Raw genomic sequence first — 19562 nt, 5'->3', positions numbered from 1 at the left:
AGACAGGGTCTCTTGTAGCTCTGGTTGGTCTCCCTGTGTAGTGATCAGGCTGGCCCAGAACTCATAGAAATCTGCCTGCCATGGCCTCCAGACTGCTAAAATTAAATACCACTCAGAATTTTGTTAGTGTGTCTTCAGGCATTGTAGTTAGCAGGATCTGGGTATTGTGTTTGTGGTGTAAGGGAAACAGCACCATCTGTTGGTCACTGGTTCAAAACAACTGTTTCATCTTGTGGGTTGGCCCTTGGTCTTGTCTTTACTGGCACTCAACTTACAGCTCCCATCAATCATTTCACCAATCTACTAGGTCATTTGTTCTCCGATAATACAGTATGTGATAAGACTAGACAGTTCCAAGATCGTGGACTTGTTTCTCTTGCTTTCAAATGCAACTCTTGGTGGAAAGAAACTTTGCCTGAGATGAAATGATAATGACACATAGGATCATGACATCCTAAGGGTCCACAGTTGGTGATGCTGCAGAATCATGTTAGATAAGGGAAGAAAAGTAAGTATCTATTCCAGCAAGGGCAAATCTCTGCCCTGTTATTTATAGAAGAGGCCTGAAGAGTGGTACCCTATCAGGTCTTGACGCTGTTGGCAAGCTCAGTCTTCTGCCTCAGTGAAAGATGTCCATACATTGACACCATGTGTTCTGGCTAGTTTTATGTCAACTTGACACAAGCTAGAGTCAAAAGAAACACCCATGTCAATTACAGTCCATGCTTCGACAACTGGTCACATTGCCTTAGCTGGTATTTATAACTACCTCCCTCTACTACTACCCATTTTGTATTTCTTCCACTTCAGCAGGCACCTCACCAGGTCTTGGTTCTTTTCCTGGAGCAGAAACCCAAACCTTCATTCCACATCCTCACCAGCATGGACTGTCTCTTGTGTTACTGATGAGCCATTCTGGCAGGTGTAAGATGGAATCTCAAAGAACTTTGACTTGAATTTTCCTAATGGCTAAAGATGTTAAACATTTATTTGTTTCTCAGCCATTTGAGATTCCTCTACTGAGAATTCTCTACTTAGATCTGTACCCCATTTTAAATCCAGAATGTTTATTTTTTGATATCTAGTTTCTTGAATTCTTTATATATTGAGGATATTAGATCTCTATTAGATGTAGAACTGGTTAAAAAAAAAAGCAAAAACAAAACAAAACAAAAAACCTTTTCCCATTCTGTAGGCTGCCACTTTGTCTGATTAACAGTGTTTTTTGTTTTACACAAGCGTTTCAGTTTCATAAAGTCCCATTTATTAATTGTTGATCTTAGTGTCTGCACTACCCGTGTTCTGTTCAGAAAGTTGCCTCCTGTGCCAATGTGTCCAAGGTTATTCCTGCTTTCTCTTCTATCAGGCTCAGTGTGCCCAGTTTTATGTTGAGGTCTTTGATCTACTTGGACTTGAGTTTGTGCAGAGTGATAAAGTGTGGATCTCTTTGCATTCTTCCACATGCAGACATCTTCTGCATGCAGTTTGACCAGAACCATTTGTTGAAGATGCTTTCTTTTTTTCAGTGTGTATTTCTGGCTTCTTTACGAAAAATCAGGTGTCCATAGGTGTGTGGATTATGTCTGGGCCTTCAGTTCAGTTCCACTGATCAACGTGTCTGATTTATGCCGATGCAATGAGGATTTTATTACTTCAGCTCTGCAGTATAACTTGAAACCAGGGATGGTGATACCTCCAGCAGTTCTTTTATTGTTCAGGGTTGTTTTTAGCTATCCCAAGGTTTTTGTTTTTCCATATAAAGTTGAGAATTGTCCTTTTAGATCTGTAAAGAATTGCATTGGAATTTTATTTTCTTTTTTTTTTTTTTTTTTTTTTTTTTTTTTTTTTTTTTTGGTTTTTCGAGACAGGGTTTCTCTGTGTAGCTTTGCGCCTTTCCTGGAGCTCACTTGGTAGCCCAGGCTGGCCTCGAACTCACAGAGATCCGCCTGGCTCTGCCTCCCGAGTGCTGGGATTAAAGGCGTGCGCCACCACCGCCCGGCTGCATTGGAATTTTAATGGGGACTTCATTGAATCTGTAGATTGTTTTTGGTAGGATGACCATTTTTACTACACTAATCCTATTGATCCATGAGCATGGGAGATATTTCCATCTCCTGATATCTTCTTCCATTTCTTTTTTTTAAAAGACTTAAAGTTTTTGTCATACAAGTCTTTGACTTGTTTGGTTAGAGTTACCCCAAGATATTTTGTATTATTTGAGGCTATTGTGAAGGATGTTGTTTCCCTGATTTCTTTCTCAGTCCATTTGTCATTCATATATAGGAGAGTTATTGATTTTTTTGTTAATCTTATACCCAGCCACTTCACTGAAGGTATTTATCAGCTGTAAGAGTTCCCTGGTGGAATTTTTAGGGTCCCTTATGTATACTATCATATCATTTGCAAATAATGATACTTTGAATTCTTCCTTTTCAATCTGTACCCCCTTGATCTCCTTCAGTTGTGTTATTGTTCTGGCTAAAACACCAAGTACTATGTTGAATAGATATATAGAGAATGGACAATCTTGTCCACTGATTTTAGTGGAATTTGTTTGAATTTCTCCCCATTTAATTTGATGTTGATTATAGGTTTGCTGTACATTGCCTTTATTATATTCAGGAATGCCCCCTGTATTCCTAATCTCTCCAGGACTTTTATCATAAAGGGATGTTGGATTTTGTCAAAGCCTTTTTGATATCTAATGAGATAATTATGTAATTTTTCCTTCAGTTTATTTTTATTTTTTTTTTTGTTTTTGTTTTTTTGTTTTTTCGAGACAGGGTTTCTTTGTGTAGCTTTGCGCCTTTCCTGGAACTCACTTGGTAGACCAGGCTGGCCTCGAACTCACAGAGATCCGCCTGCCTCTGCCTCCCGAGTGCTGGGATTAAAGGCGTGCGCCACCACCGCCCGGCTCCTTCAGTTTATTTTTATGGTGGATTACATTTACTGATTTTCATATGTTGAACCATTGCTACACTTCTGGGATGAGGCCTACTTCATCATGGTGGATGATATTTTTGATGTGTTGTTAAATTTGGTTTGCAAGTATTTTATTGAATATTTTTGCATTTATGTTCATAAGGGAAATTGGGCTGTAATTCTCTTCTTTGTTGTGTCTTTTTGTGGTTTGGATATCACAGTAACTGTGGCTTCATAAAATGAATTAGGCAATGTTCCTTCTGTTTCCATTTTGTGGGATAATTTGAGAAGATTTGATACTAGCTCTTCATTGAAAGTCCCATAAAACTCTTCGCTAAAATCATCTGGCCCTGAGTTGTTGGGTTTTTTTTTTTGTTTTTTGTTTTTGTTTTTGTTTAGGAAAGTTAATGGTTGCTTCTATTTCACTAGGGGTTACAGGCCTATTTAAATTGTTTATCTGATCTTGATTTAACTTTGGCAAGTGGTACCCATCAAGAAAATTATTCATTTCTTTTAGATTTTCCAATTTTGTGGAGTATAGGTTTTTAAAGTGTGTCTTTATGATTCTCTGGATTTCCTTGGTGTCTGGTGTGTCCCCCTTTTCATCTCTGATTTTATTAATTTGGATATTCTCTCTCCATATTTTAGTTAGTTTGAATAAGGATTTGTCTATCTTGTTGATTTTCTAAAGAACCAACTCTTTGTTTCATTGATTCTTTGTATTGTACCCTTTATTTCTATTTTATTGATTTAAGGCCTCAGTTGGATTGTTTTGCCATCTACTCCTCTTGGGTGTGATTACTTCTTTTTGTTTTAGGGCTTTCAGGTGTGCTGTTAAGTTGCTAGGAAGGATGAACTTGCTTCTTTCTTTTTTTTTCTTTTTTGGTTTTTCGAGACAAGGTTCTCCATGTAGTTTTGGTGCCTCTCCTGGATCTTGCTCTGTAGACCAGGCTGGCCTTGAACTCACAGAGGTCTGCCTGGCTCTGCCTCTGGAGTGCTGGATTAAAGGCGTGCGCCGCCGCCGCCGCCGCCGCCGCCGCCGCCGCCGCCGCCGCCGCCGCCGCCGCCGCCGCCACCACCACCACCACCCGGCTCACTTTTTTTTTTTTTTTTAATGTTGGCATTCAGTGCTATGAACTTCTTAGTACCACTTTTATTGTGTCCCATAAGTTTTGGTATGTTGTGTATTCATTTTCATTGAATTCTAGAAAGTCTTTGATTTCTTTTTTATTTTTGTCTTGACCCATTTTTCATTCAGTAGAGAATTGTTCAGTTTCCATGAGTTTATAAGCTTTCTGTTGTTGTTGATATCCAGCTTTAATCCATGGTGATATGATAGGACACAGGGAGTTATTTCAATTTTCTTGTATCTGTTGAGACTTGCTTTGTGTCTTAATATGTGGTCAGTTTTGGAGAAAGTTCCCTGTGGCTCTGAGAACAAGTTATATTCTTTTATGTTTGGGTGGAATGTTCTGTAAATATCTGTAGGTTCATTTGGCTTATAATGTCAGTTAGCTCCAGCATTTTCTGTTGAGTTTTTGCTTGGATGACCTGTCCATTGGTGAGAGCGGGGTATTGAAGTCTCCCACTATCAGCGTGTGAGGGTCATTATGTGATTTAAGCTGTTTATTTTACAAGAGTGGGTACCCTTGTGTTTGGGGCATGGATGTTTAGAGTTAAAATGTCATCTTGGTGGACTTTTCCTTTGATGAGTGTGAAGTGTCCTTCCCTATCTCTTTGATTGATTTTGATTTGAAGTCTATTTTTTTAAATATTAAAATGGCTACACCAGATTGCTTCTTATGTCCATTTGCTTGGAATATTTTTTTCCAACCATTGGTCCTGAGATAATGTCTATCTTTGATGTTGAAGTGTGTTTCTGGTATGCAGCAAAAGGGTGGCTCCTGTTTTCAAGTCCATTCTATTAGTCTATGTCTTTTTATTGGGGAGTCAAGACCATTGATATTGAGAGATAGCAATGATCAATGATTGTTAATTCCTATTATTTTGTTGTTGTTGTTGTTAGTGGTGGTGATGGTGTGTGTGTGTGTGTGTGTGTGTGTGTGTGTGTGTGTGTGTGTGTGTGTGAGCTCATGCTTGCTTCCCTTCTTTTGTTGCTGGTGCAAGATTATTTCTTTCCTGTGTTTTCATGGATGGAGTTAACCTATTTAGGCTGGAGTTTTTCTTCTAGTACCTTCTGTAGGGGCTGGATTTGTAAACAGATGTTTAAAGTTGACTTTATCATGGAATATCTTATTTTCTCCTTTTATGGTGACTGAAAGTTTTCCAGGGTATTGTAGTCTGTGCTGGCATCTGTGGTCTCTTAGAATCTACAGGATATCTGTCTAGGCCTTTCTGGCTTTTAGAGTCTCTGTTGAGTCTAATATGTCTTCTTTTATATGTTACTTGCTTTTTTCCCCTTTTAATATGCTTTTTCTGTTCTGTACATTTAGTGTTTTGATTATTATGTGGCAAGGGGATTTCTTTTCTGGTTCAATCTACTGGTGTTCTCTATGCATCTTGTACCTTGATAGGCATCTCCTTCTTTAGGTTTGGAAAAAAGGCTGGAGTGTTCACAGGGAATGCCTGATGGTGTTGGAGGGTAGGATGCAGAGACAAGTGGGGGACGGGGGGCGGGGGTCAGGAGGAGACAGTCTGTGGGATCCACAGGAGGTGTGGAGAGGGGGGAAGGGAGCCTCAGCTCATGTTCTGTTGCAGTGCTAGGGAGGAGCCTGAGGGATTGGGACAGCCTGGGTTTTAGCTGATTCCAGATATAGTAAAGTTGACAAGCAAGAAGAGCCATCATACTTGTCATGTGGGCTGGAAACACCCAAATGAGGAGCGTGCTTCTTCCAAAATCCAAATAGGCCCACCTTGGTGGGGGAGGGTCCAAGTGCAATAACTTATCCTTTGACTAAGAAGGAATATCTCTGCATGCCCCATACCACTGCACTCCTTGAAATTTCCTGATGTTGGAGACCCTTGGGTTTACTTAGATCTTAGTCATTTCTTAGTTACTTTTGTATTGCTGTGATAAAACACATGAGCAAGGCAACTTATAGAATGCAGGGTTTATTTGGTGCTTACAGTTCCGGAGGGATAGAAGAGCACCCACATCATGGGGGGGGGGCATGACGGCAGACAGGCAGGCATGGCACCGGAGCAGCACCTGAGAACTCACATCCTGGCTCACAAACAGGATGCAGAGAGCTCACTGGGAATGGTGGGAGTCTCTCTCTCTCTCTCTCTCTCTCTCTCTCTCTCTCTCTCTCTCTCTCTCTCTCTCTCTCTCTCTCTCTCTTTTCGAGACAGGGTTTCTCTGCATAGCTTTGTGCCTTTCCTGGAGCTCACTTGGTAGCTCAGGCTGGCCTTGAACTCACAGAGATCCGCCTGGCTCTGCCTCCCCAGTGCTGGGATCAAAGGCGTGCGCCGCCACCGCCGCCGCCGCCGCCGCCGCCGCCGCCGCCGCCACCACCACCACCACCTGGCCAAGTGGTGGTAGGAGTCTCTTGAAACTCCCAGTGACAAACACCTTCATCAAGGTCACATCTTGTATAATATTAGAGGGACTAGCCTTAATATTATACATCCCAGGGGCTCAGGAGAGAGAACTACTAATGGCGAGGACTATTTTTGGGAAACAGAATCTCAGCACACCGAGCTCTATAGTCCACTTGCTTTAATTTCTCTGGGATAACATCCTATTTACACAGCTTCAGTTCTGTTCTCATGCCTAGCTCCTTTCTTGCCTGATTTCTCTCTATATTTATCTACTGTTCCCTCTAAGTTCTATCTTAATTCTCTCATCTTAATTCTGCCTCATCTAGGTCCTTTTCATCTTGTTCTTACCCAGCTAGTACTTCCCCATCTGACTCTTCCTCATCTTCCATCTTGTCCACACGTACTCTCTGGTCAAAATCCTTATCTCTCTCCGTTCTCTGTCTCTCTTCGTTCTCCACGTTCCACCTAAGTCTCCCAGGAATCCACTTTTAAACCCAAGCAATAGCAAGCCCCTGGTCAAGCAAGGTCACCAGGCTTGAATTCTACAGGGTCATAAAGGCAGGCAAGAATTTTCCTCAGGCAGTGACCACCAGGCTTTCTTTTACAACCCAAAATGGGAGTGGTAAAAGAGGAGGTCACCTGAGTGCTAATGACCGGTTAGTGTATCACAAAGGAGGTCTGTGTGCTCAGTCCACATTCCTAGAAGTGGTTAGGTAAGAATTTAGGGGTCTATTAGTAAGGTTATATAAGAAAGGAGGGTCTCACCCTAAATTGCAAAAGAAATAAAGCTATCTGCCTGACCTAGGAGGCAGGTGTTGTTTCGTATGGCCATGGATGCTTGATAGGCATTTTAGATAAATACACTGTTAGGAGTTCTTGGAAGCATACAAGGAAATCATTTTAGGAACCAGCTAATGTATATACAAAAGCTAAAATATCACCAAGACTGCTTAAGCCATGGCTTGACCTTTGGAGAAGTCCTTGACTTTTCCAAGTAGTAGCTTTTGTGATAGTAGCTGAATTCCATTATATTTTCCTGCAGCTTGCAGCAGTATATAAAATACATAGTACTTATATGGGAACATGTGTACACATATTCATAAAAATATACATTTTTTTCAAGCATCAGGCCTTTAACTCTCTGTGTATACATACAAAAAAGATGGAATTGTCTTTTTTCCCCTGCACCTATTCTATTATTATCCATGTACAATGATTGCTAGTGTTATTATGGCACATCTATATTAAAACAGTATTTATAAGTCATGGATTTGATTTTTATAGTGGAATTTTGATAGGCCCCTGTACTGGCTGGTTTTGTGTGTCAACTTGATACAAGTTAGAGTCATCAGAGAGGAAGGAGCCTTAGTTGAGGATATGACTTGATGAGATCAAACTCTAAGGCATTTTCTCAATTAGTGATCAATGTGGGAGGGTCCAGACTATGGTAGATGGTACCATCCTTGGGCTGCTGGTCCTGGGTTCTATAAGAAGGTAGGCTGAACAGGCCAGGGGAAGCAAGCCAGTAAGCAGCACTCCTCCATGGCCTCTGCATCAGATCCTGCCTACAGGATCCTGCCCTGTTTAAGTTCCTGTCCTGACTTCCTTCAGTGATGAACAGCAATGCTGAAGTATAAGCCTAAAAAACCCTTTCCTCCCCAAGTTGCTTTTTGGTCATGGTGTTTTGTTTGCAGCAATAGATACTCTAAGATATCTCCTTAGATGAACTCTGTTATTTTTCCAGACATATGTGAGCTATTAGCATTGATGCCATTTAGTCCTGTGATGTGAAATACCAGGAAGAAGACCTTCTCAGAATTATAAACCAGCACATATACCCTACTTTTTCACTTACATTTATTTTGGGAAAGGTTACATTTATTTACATAGCTTGTTTTCATAATCAGATAACATGAATGTTTTGGATTGGATGACCTTTATGCAAATGCATGCATGACTATGTGGCCTTTATAGCTAGATTACACAGTTAATTCTACATGGTGAAGGTTATTTTTGGTAATATATTGAGTAATATAATAATTATGTTCATGCCCTTGACCCTTAACCTGTCAGAAGAATTATCTCAGAAAATGACTTTTCCTATTATTCCTTCAGGGAGCAGTAGCTCAGCCTTTAAATTCACTGATAGAAAAATTCCTCTGTGAATTCAGAAATTTAGACAAAGAAGCTCACAGTTGCTCTAGGACCTTCTGTATGTCAAATGTGTAGCTCTGATTGGTTAATAAATAAAACACTGATCGGCCAGTAGCCAGACAGGAAGTATAGGTGGGACAAGGAGAGAAGAGAATTCTGGGAAGTGGAAGGCTGAGGCAGAGAGACACTGCCAGTTGCCACCATGACAAGCGAGATGTAACAGTAAGCCACAAGCCACATGGCAACTTATAGACTAATAGAAATGGGTTAACTTAAGATATAAGAACTAGATAACAAGAAGGCTGCTGTGGCCATACAGTTTGTAAGCAATATAAGTCTCTGTGTGTTTATTCAGTTGGGTCTAAGCAGCTGTGGGACTGGCGGGTGAGAGAGATTTGTCCTGACTGTGGGCCAGGCAGGACTGGAGAAAACTCTAGCTACACATAGTGATAAGAACAGATGAGACAAAACATGCAGTTTGGTAATTACATTATTAGGGAAAGACTATGGAACAAAAAAGAACATGTATAATAACCTCTTTTAAAAAGTATTATTATTATGTGGTGTGTGCATGTGTGCGTGCACTTTGTGTATGTGTGTGTGTGTTGAGTACAGGTACAAGCATGCCATAGTACATGAGTGAATATATGTACATAAAGTACATAGTACACTAGAAGATGACTTTTGGGAGTTTCATTGTGGGTTCTGGTCATTGAACTCAGGTTGTCAGCCTTGAACAACACTTAGAGCTGAGCCATCTTGCCAAACCATTAACTTATTGATAAATGTGGTCTTGAACTTGTATTATAACTCTTGCCTATGTAGCAGCTGATATATGTCACAGTATAGATTGTGACATCACTCTTCCAAGTTCTGTAACACACTGTTGCCATGGTTATGTGATTATGTATATTTGTGCCTCAGTTCTGAATTTCAGTGTTGTTGAGACTTCTCAACTAGCATCTGGGATAATATAAACTGTTATTTTTGATTGTGGTAAATGTTTAAAATGGGCAATAACTGTACCTGCAAAGGTATGATATTCACCACTGGATGCTGTGCCTTTAGTTGGTTAATAGTTTTCAAAATATTTTGTCCAAATATATATATTTGATTGTCCTGTAAAGCAATTTGACTTCAACCTTTCTCTATATGTTATAAATAGGGCTCCTAAGGAACAGAATAGAGAGAATATATATGTACATATCAAGGGAACTTATTAAATTGGCTTATGGGATGCTGTCTGGGTAGTTCAACAAAGGCTGCCTCATGCTTAAAAGACAGAATCCGGCAGTGGTTGGGTCCAAAGGCTGGATGTCTTAGCGTTCTCAGTCTGGCACTGGAGCTGCTGATCTTCAGTGTACATTGGAGTCCCAAGGAAGTTGGTGCTAAGACTGGCAAAGGAATGCCTCAGCAGCAGGGTCGCTGAGCTCACCAGTGAGAGTGAGGCAAGCAGGCAAACAACAGACTTTCCTTATTCCATGTCCTTGTACCTGGGCCGCCACCAGAAGGTGCAGCCCAGACGTAGGCTGGACCTTACTGATTCAAATGATCAAATCAAGAAAATCCCTCATAGGAATGTCCAGCAGCTTGGGTTATAACTGTTTCAAGATGTAGTCAAATTGACAACCAATATTAGCCATTGTGTGTGTGTGTGTGTGTGTGTGTGTGTGTGTGTGTGTGTGTGTGTGTAAATTCCTATTATAACTTATGTTGTTAAGCTCTTCTTTACTAGATGCTCTGTGGTGCAAATGTAATAACTTTTGTAAAGTATATTTTGATAAGATTTAGGTTATATGTATTTAAATTATTAATCTCAAAAAATTGGAGTGAATCAAAAATTTTCGAGATATTTTGAGGCATTTTGTATAGTAATGTGTGTATATCTTTATTTTTAACACACACTCCCTTTTTCTCCCTGAAAGGTTCATTTTATTCAGGTAATTATGAATACCTGTTTTTCATTTAAGTGATGGTTCATAGGAACATGCACTTTCTATATTTCATTACTCTGAAAACATTTATTTTTTGAGCCATCTGAATTGCCAGAGGTATCAATTAGAAGTAATTTTCCAACCTACTTCCCTGCAGAGCTAAGCATTGTCAAATGTGGTAATTACTTTTCCAGTGTGGAGTCAGTTTTAATACACAAAAATAGAGGTCTAGGGTCAATCGTAAAGACTGAAAATAGGAACATATAAACTTAATACTGTCTTACATTCAGCAATTAGTATATAATGTATACATATAATGTGATTAGAATTATTCACAGAGAAAATTGGGGTTGCCTGTAGATTTGAAAGGATGTTAATGGCTAAAACTGTTTCCGAGTGTTGTGGGGCTTAGTTCTCCTGACCCTTCGTTTTGAGCTCTTTCAAAAGCTGAGCTCTAGACTTCCCTGTGACTTTCTCAGTAGCTAAATGGAGAGACACTCAAATTTGTGACACATCAGTAATGTAAGATGGTGGGTTTTTCAGGTCTTAAAATATTACATGTTTTAATACGTAATGTTAGTGCACCCAGCATTCTGGGACTGCCTTATTGAAATAGGTATTGGAACTGGAACATTCTGAAGAACAATGCTAACCTAGCATTAGGAGTAGACAGTGAGTGTGTACTTAGGCCAACATAGGCATAAGTTTTAAACTGTTAACTCGTTTTGTCTACCCAAGTATGCATGAAAGAAAAATGGTTGCTTTCAAGCTAAGTAGGAGTATGTCATAGAAGAATAATGGCTTTGGAATTTAGAATCCAAGACTTTCATGAGTCTGTGGTCAAGCTAAGCTGGCGGAACTGGGCAGTTTATTTTGCCAATAATTTAACGTGCCTGAGGATTTAAACCACATGCCTTGTGTTCATTAACTCACTCACCAACAGCACAGATGTATGCCCTTATGGGGAGAATCAAAGAGAGAGAGAGAGAGTGATGAAAGTATTCAAGTTCCTCTACTCTTTGGGCCAAGGTAGAAACAGATGTGTGACACGCTAATTGTTGACCTGTGCTCATCATTCAGCTGTGGAGTTATTAGCTACCATAGAAGAGAGCCATCATCTGTGTATGGATTTCTGCTGGCCTATATAAATTATATACATTATCCACTTCGTACCCACGCTTACAAACACCAGGGCAGATATTGCTACAAGAATATCAGATTTCGTTCTAGTTATTATGTGCAAAACACAAGGAACTGATGGTTTTGATTAGTTCACTGATACTGAGGGTTGGGGCATGCACATTATGAGAGTCCTTGATCAGTCTCCAACCCTGCCATAAAGTCAGTTAAAATTGGGCATATCTTTTAGTGATATTTGTGAAGTTAAGTGCTGAGACAGTATGAGTTGCACACCTGAGACAGGAATATAAGAACTCAGAATAGCATTCCAGTATTAATGTTATATATCATTCTAGTGAAAACTCTGATATGGAATGGTCAACAGAGGCCAGATCCTCATTCTAACCCACTACACTGTGGGTCCACTGAGCCAAATATGGGCAGCCACACAACACCACAAAAACAAATGGATAGCATATTAAAGGAGGATCAGAAGAACTGTATTATATATAGTTACTACTTAGAAAATGTACTAACGTCAGTATCTTTTACTGTTCAGTAATCTTATTGTGTATCAAAGGATAAGTGGATGAATATAATTATATCTTGTGCCTGTTACCAAGTCTATTTCCCTAGTACAGTATGTAGACTATCGAGTTTAAATTCCCATTTGCTTAATGACAAATGCAAATTCTGTGTATTTCAGTTTGTGGGCATTGACATGGATTTGAGAGATTCCTAGAAAGAAATGTCAATCTTCTTGGGCTTCAGAATGATTTGAAGACATGGTAGAGCTCCTGTATAACGTTAAGATTCATTTTAGTGTTTAAACAGTCAAACATGGATTATTGCACATTGTCTTAGATTCCCAATACTTAGAGAGGCAAAAATTATTATCCCTCATTTCTCTTCTTGTATTATCCCCCCTTCCCTTTCCTCTTGAAAAGATTTGCCCAGCAGTAGCCCAATCATGCGTATTAATGAACGACATCCATTCGTTCCAGCCATATGGAGTAAAGCCATAGATCTTTGTTCATATAAAGCAAAGATTTCTGGGCAATTACAAATTGTACCTTGAGATTTTATTTTGTGTTCTAGTTTTTCTAGAGGACAGCCTGTTGACAGCCCCACAAAAAGAGTCAGCAAGGTCATCGAAGGTAAGATGAACATCACATTTTCTAAGATAGAAAAGCTACTTTCCTGATCCCTTCATTTTTAATAGATACTATATTTGAATAATAAAAAAGATCATGTACACTACACATGTTAAGTTTTTTACTTAGGAAGTAAATGAAATGAAATTGTACCAAATCATCCCTGACTCAAAATGTCACTGTCAGGTGTGTTTTAGGAGGCCTTTTCTTCTTGAACAAGTGTTCGTTTTTATTTTTAAAGTTGTGTAATTTACACTCAAAAGGTAATAGATGGGGTTGTAGCAGTGTCTCAGTGGTTAAGAGCACTTGCTGCTCTTGCAGAGGATTCAGGTTCGGTTCCAAGCACCCTCACGGTGGTTCACAACCACCTGTGACTCCATTCCCAGAGGATCTGACACCCTGCACCCTTTTCTGGCCTCCCTGGACTTCTGCACATGTGTGATACACATACATATACTTGAGCACACATACAACAGATGAATGTTTTCAAAGGCGGCTGACTTGTGTTTATGAAGAGTGTGTATATCTGTACGTGTCATCTCCACTTTCTCTTGCAGGGTTCCATGTTTTAGACAGCGTAAGGAGGTTTTTGAAACTGTTGTGACAGACGTTTGCTGTATCAACTATAGGAACATTGAAGTAGCCAGACCTGGAAAGCATGACATTTAATGTAGCTAATTGGGGCATGGAGGCACTTCTCAAAGGGCACTCGTAAGAGCAGGTTTAAAAGGATTTCTCTGCCATGTGACAGTGTATCCTAAAACCCTTAGTAGAGTGATAGGGAGACCTGATTTGGGACAGCACCATATGACAGACTAATACAGAATCTTTGTCTTGACTATTCTTCCCCATCCTAATTATAATTACCCTAAGTACTAGGAGAGGAAAAAAAAACTGTGGAGATAAAACTCACCTTGTTCTGTACCTAAGAGTGTTTCTTTTCTCCAAATTGTAGGTTGTGCTGAGGGAAAAACGTATCGTATGTATTGAGGAGCCACTCTCTTAAGACACATTTTAGATAAGAAATTTACAAGTACTGCCTGTCTTTTCTCAGGTGCACTACTACAATTTCTACCACCTGCTCACAGTAACGCTTGAGATTTTTAGATAAAGAAACACACACATACACACACACACACACACACACACACACACACACGCACACGCACACGCACATGCACATGCACACGCACACAGTGATATCCCAAATAACAAATTGTAAGCATGTTTACTATGCATGCACTTAGTTGTAATCATTTTAGTTTGAGATTTTATGCACCAGGATGTGTCTATATCTGTATTTCTCCTAGGTAGAAATCCCAGTCATTTAAACCCAATATCAATTTCTCCAATGAGAAAAAAATTAAAGTGCACATTTTCCCTATATTAGTTCAGAACTCATCATAGCCATGCATGCTGGCATTATTTCTTTGTGAACTCTGTCATAGAAGAATCAACCAAGACACAGAGGTAAGTGGTTGAGATGTGTGACTACATAGGCCAAGAACCACCATTGCATACATAAACTTAGGGTCCAGTATCAGTGCTATGAGATGAAACTTCCACTTACTACCCTATCAAGATACCATTAGTCACTGTAGAAGGCTTCCAGCCCCTAGCTGGACCTCAAACAAATCAAATCTCCAGAGATAGAAAGTAACAGCAACAATCAAAACCCATTTTAGCATCCATGCACCTGGGTGCAGCCTTCCACAAGAGTGAAAGCCAGAGAAAGCCCACATGTGTGGGAAAATAGCTCTCTTGGTAAAATGTCTACCTGTGATGCAGGAGGCCCTCAGTTAGGTCTTTTGTAACACATAAACCTGAGTGGTAGCACACAAATCTATAAGGAGCTGGTATTTATTCTCACTCTCTGACAGTTTCTGGTCCTCCTGGCTGTACAATGAGGCTATGTCTAATGACAATAACAAAATGGGAACCAGAAATGACAAGCAGGAGAAGAGCTGACCTTAGAGCTGACCTTCCACCAGTGAGAGCATTGATTCTAATGGTGAAAGTTACAGCAAGAAAAACAAATTGTATATGTGTCACGACTGAAATTCTAGAAATAACAGGTTCCAGTAAGAACTGGTGAAATGCTTTAGCTCATTCTCAGGAGCTCAAAGCACCACACAATTTAGGGCGTATGTCTACTAAAAAGAGAAAGAAAAGAAATAAATAAAAAGAGAAGCCTCCAATCGATATAGTCTCCTTCTTTTAACCAACCCCATTTAAAGATGAGTTAGACTATGCTCTAAAAGTATTTGCTCTTACTGATGGTCAGTCTCCATGTTGACTGATGAGAACATAGAGAGCCTATCTATTCAGCATTTGCAAACAGTCAGCACTGAATGGTATGACTGGGTGTCATACCAGGATGTGTCTGTCTGTTCAGGCATTTGCTAAGGAGGGCTTTCGTTCAGAGGAAGCAGGACTGTGTGTCCTGCCCCTGGGTAGCCAGTGAACGGAAACAAAATTTGTTTAGTAAAAACTGGACTTCATTGAGGAAGGAGTGAATAGGGAAGACACATACTGATCAGTGATAATGCAGCCCTCGCTCAGAGGCAGGCCTGGTCTGGCTGTAGAGACTGCTGCCAAAGGTAATTGTCAGCGAGAAAGTGGAATGCGCACACTCAGTCCATTAAGTCACAGTGATCTAGGCGTCTTGTCCTGCCAGTTTATGAGGAAGGTTTATTCGGGGTTGATCAGTTGAAAGACGGTGTTGTTTCCCTCCCCACCATCATGTGACAGCTGCGGTAGCATGATCTGGCCTCTGAGTCATTGTGGCAGACAGACAGAAGGGGTCCCGTGTCCATGGACTGAGCTATTAGAGACTACAGGGAGGCATCATGAAGGTGGTGGCAGACACAGGTACACATTTACCCCTCTGAGGTCTCTGAATGACTTCTTTTGCAAACTCATGTTTTGTGTCAGGGATTCAAAAGTAGAGCATTCATCTCTAATTTTTTTCTGTCAGGCAATTTGGTCATAATGGCATGAAATTAAATACTCCAGTAGCCTCGGGTGAAACGTAGGCAGTGTCATTTTCTCTGGCCATGGTCCACTGAAGGTGACACTGTATGTGGTCCATGACCTGTAAAACACCGTGCTGTGTAAAGGATGAAAAGTAAACATAACTGTCCATTGCCCAAGGCCAGGCTAACACCCTCTCTGCAAGTAGCCACTCAATCAAGCTGGGGTCTTGTTTGTATTTTACATTTAACAAATGTCATGACATTTCTGTAGTCCAGTGCTTTTAACTAAGCCTTTGTCGTTAATTATTTTCACACTCATGAGGTTTATGAAGGATTCTTAACTTTTGGTGTCCCAGTGCAAAGAGTAGAGAAGCAAAGAATTGTACAAATTTCACACTGCTTTTCTGTTGCTACTGTGCCATAGCCATAAGAGAGAACTTACCTCTCTTGACCATGTAATGCCTACATTAAGTGTACACTGACCTCCACGATGTGAGGAAAGTCCCCCGTTCCCCAGGTACCTACCCTGAGGAGATTTCTCCCAGAGTCCTGAGGAAGATGCTTACAGAGACCGGGATTCCAATCTGAGGGATACCAAATGAATCTATGCATGCAGATCTCTTTCAGCCCATTCATTTTGCTCTTCTAAGTCAATTCTACCTACACAGCGTCTTTTCTGCTCTCATACTTAGCTCCTCTCTTCCCTGATTCTCTGTACCTTTTTCTGCTGTTCTCTCTCTGTTCTTAGTTTTCTCTCTCATCCCTCTCTCTTGCCTGACTTCTCACATTTCTAACCAGAGACTCCTTGCAATAGACAGTACGGAGCAGAGCCACAACCATAGTAATACAAGATTCCAAGGCTTCAGGACCAGAGGGAGGGGCGCAGTGCCCAGTGCCACAAACTCTGAGACATAGCTTTTTATCAGCAGACTTGCCAAGTGAAGAATTGGTGGGCTTTTCTTAGTGTTAGTAACCTTGGTAGACACCCACAACTCTGACCTTGTGTGTAACTGTAAAGTTTTGAACTTATGATCTATATACAAAGGCTTTCAGTCTAGTTTGAACTTGCTGTGAGGTAAAAATGAGCTAAATGTGTAGAGTTTGTGTTAGACTGAAGAGAGATTATTATTTTCTGTGTTAGTCTGAGCAAAAGGAACAGATGCTTTAAGTGTCTACAGTCTCGTGGGACAATGGATCTGGCTATGAAGCATATCCTAGTATATTTTCTATATATTAATATTATACAGCTAAATGGAAAGCCATCTTCCTGACCACCCACATATATATGTGCCCAAATGATTGAGATGCAATCATGAGATTACATGTACATATAACTTGGAAACAGACAGTAAATGGGGAGAATCATAGCTGTTATTGTACAAGAAGTTTACAACAAGAAACAGCCAATTCATTCAAAAGGCAGTAATTCCAAAATGCCTTGAGTGATGGTTTTCTCCAACAGAACCCTTGGTTCTGATAGGTTGATCTTCTAAACACTAGTTGTCACCTTCTCTATACTCCCATGGCCTTTGGCTTCCAGCAGCTCTCAATAATAATGTTCCAGAAGCAAACAATGAGATAAAGCATTTTGAAAATATTTAAACTCAGAGTGGTAATTGGTTGTCCTCTGCTTTGTTTGTTTGTTTGCCCTCAAGACTGAACTCCTTTTGTTGAACTTTCATCGTTTTTTCAGGTACCACCAAAAGGAGTCTAAGCAATGTTAAGCCCTCACATGACAGTGGGAGATCTACAGCAGAGCCCCACGGAGACGCAGGAAGCCCTGGCAGCACTACTGAAGGAACTGTGGGAACTCAGGAACTAGTGAGTTAGTCACAGCCACGGTCAATGACATTGTATCCCACATGTAGACAACAATGATACCTAGCTGTATTCGCTAACGTGGTTAGAAACACTCACTGAGGGGAAGCTGACAATGTGAAGGTGTTGGTAGGAGAAGGCCACATATTTGAGCTAACCAGCATCCCTCATTCCTGTTCTTTTGGAGGTAACTCTTTTTGTGTCAGGGATTGAAAAGTAGTACATCCATCTCTATCAGTTTTCTTTCCTGTCAAGTAATTTTCTCACAGGGAATAAAATTAGTAACTAATACAGTCTCTGCAGGTTCTAAGTAAGAGGTGTAGATAGTCCTGTCCCCGAAGATGGTATCATGTGTTTCCCGTGAATGTAAAATACCTTGGTTATGTAAAGGATGAGAAGAAACATTGTCCACTGTCCTGAGACACATACAAATCACAGCAGATCTAACTACTGCTATCTAGCTGGTTCTTCTGGCACTTATTAAACACTATAGAGCACTTTGTAGACATGTGTTTTTGTTTTTAAAAAAAATTTGCTAGTATTTGCTTTTGTAGATTCATTAGGCTTAATGTGAGTTCTTAGGAAATTTTAGTGTCATAGTGCCAAGAACAGTTAAGTGAGGAGCTGCACAGATTTCACTGTGTTCATGTGGGTTTAAAAATGACTTGGATGCTGTTCATCTTTAGCTTCAGTCACATTGCTCTTCTGTCAATACTGTCTGATCCACATGAATTGAGACCTTACCCATACTGACCACGTCACATCTGCAATTAGTTTACAATGATGTCTGTGATCTTCCAGAAATAACATCCTGAATCAAATGAGTGTGCTTGGAAATAAGTAATGAGATAAATGTTAAAACACAGAACAACAATTCATTTGCCTGTTTTGTGTGCTATTCAACTGACATCCTTTCATTGTGAATGCATTCCAGTTGCTCTTGTGGTAAAAACAGCAGATTTTTATAAACACGGAATTCCAAAAAGACAGCAAAAATATCAGAAATGGAGACTATGTGTACTGTAGCATCCTGCGGCACTACTGGACGGTACTATGAAAATTCAATAATTACTTTGTTATCAACACTAGTTGTAGATTTTGCTGCCTTTTCTTTATGAAAAGAATGAGGATTTCTTGCGCTGTTCTTTTAATATGTGAAATATTAATCTCCCCAGTTCATCAGCAGAACTACAACCACAGAATATAAAAACACGCAAACTTCTATTGTGGTTCTCAGTGAGTAATGTGAACCAAAGAAAAGCTGAGTTTGTTCTTGGGTGAGGCAATATGGCCTTCACCTACTACATTCACCAAGGTATGAGCTACTCACTCTCGACTTTCTTCCTTTCAGATATGGATGAGGGCAATGATGCCAACGACTTGGTAAGGAGAGCAACCTTCAAAGCGATGATCTTGGCAGTGGGAGGTCGTTTCTGGTCACATCCAATTCTCCACTGGTTTCTTCCAGATACAAACACTATGGGTGGTGACACACTGAAGATGACTTGGGTAGCAAGAACAGCCTTCAAAGAGACGGACTTGGTGGTGGTAGGTCATTCCGGGTCTGATCCATCTCTCCACTGACTTTCTTCCAGATACTGATGATCTCAAACAAGTTGACTCTGAGAAGGACATGGATGGTGAGAAGAGTGGTTATCTTGGTCGTAGTGGTAGGTAGTAATGGCGTTCCTGGTCAGATCCAATGGGAGGGTCTAGGAGCAGTGGGGTTATTCCTTCTCCTTGGATATTTAGGAGAGAATGTTAGTTTGAAAGGTCTTCCAAGTGGGCAAGAAGCAATGATAAAACTTTATTATTAATTATTATATTTAGTTGTTGTTCTCATGTTATGACCAAACACCTGATAAGCATTTTAATTGAGAAAGGGTTTATTGTGGCTAGTAGTTAAAGAGATGATTCCATTATTGTGGGGAAGCCATGGCAGCTGGCATGGAAGGTGTATTAGCCAGTGTAGGCAGCCAGTTGTT

General features: G+C 40.2%; 1 long non-coding RNA gene across 5 annotated transcripts; it reads left to right on the top strand.

Annotated features, from left to right (window-relative positions):
- Nucleotides 1–9507: 9507 nt before the first annotated feature.
- On the top strand, nt 9508–19400 carry LOC121830850 (uncharacterized). Of its 5 annotated transcripts, none has more exons than XR_013052756.1 (4): nt 9636–15655; nt 17453–17580; nt 18929–18960; nt 19046–19400. It is a non-coding gene; the product is annotated as an uncharacterized LOC121830850 (long non-coding RNA). The 5 variants fall into 5 exon arrangements; XR_013052755.1 differs by having other exon boundaries at nt 9643–15655; nt 19173–19400; XR_013052753.1 differs by adding an exon at nt 9508–9611 and having other exon boundaries at nt 12729–15655; nt 17453–19400.
- Nucleotides 19401–19562: the final 162 nt, after the last annotated feature.

Source organism: Peromyscus maniculatus, chromosome 7 (assembly GCF_049852395.1).
Source record: "Peromyscus maniculatus bairdii isolate BWxNUB_F1_BW_parent chromosome 7, HU_Pman_BW_mat_3.1, whole genome shotgun sequence".
NCBI lineage: Eukaryota > Metazoa > Chordata > Mammalia > Rodentia > Cricetidae > Peromyscus > Peromyscus maniculatus.
Note: the sequence above shows the minus strand (reverse complement) of the source record. Positions and strands in the feature narration are given on the sequence as shown.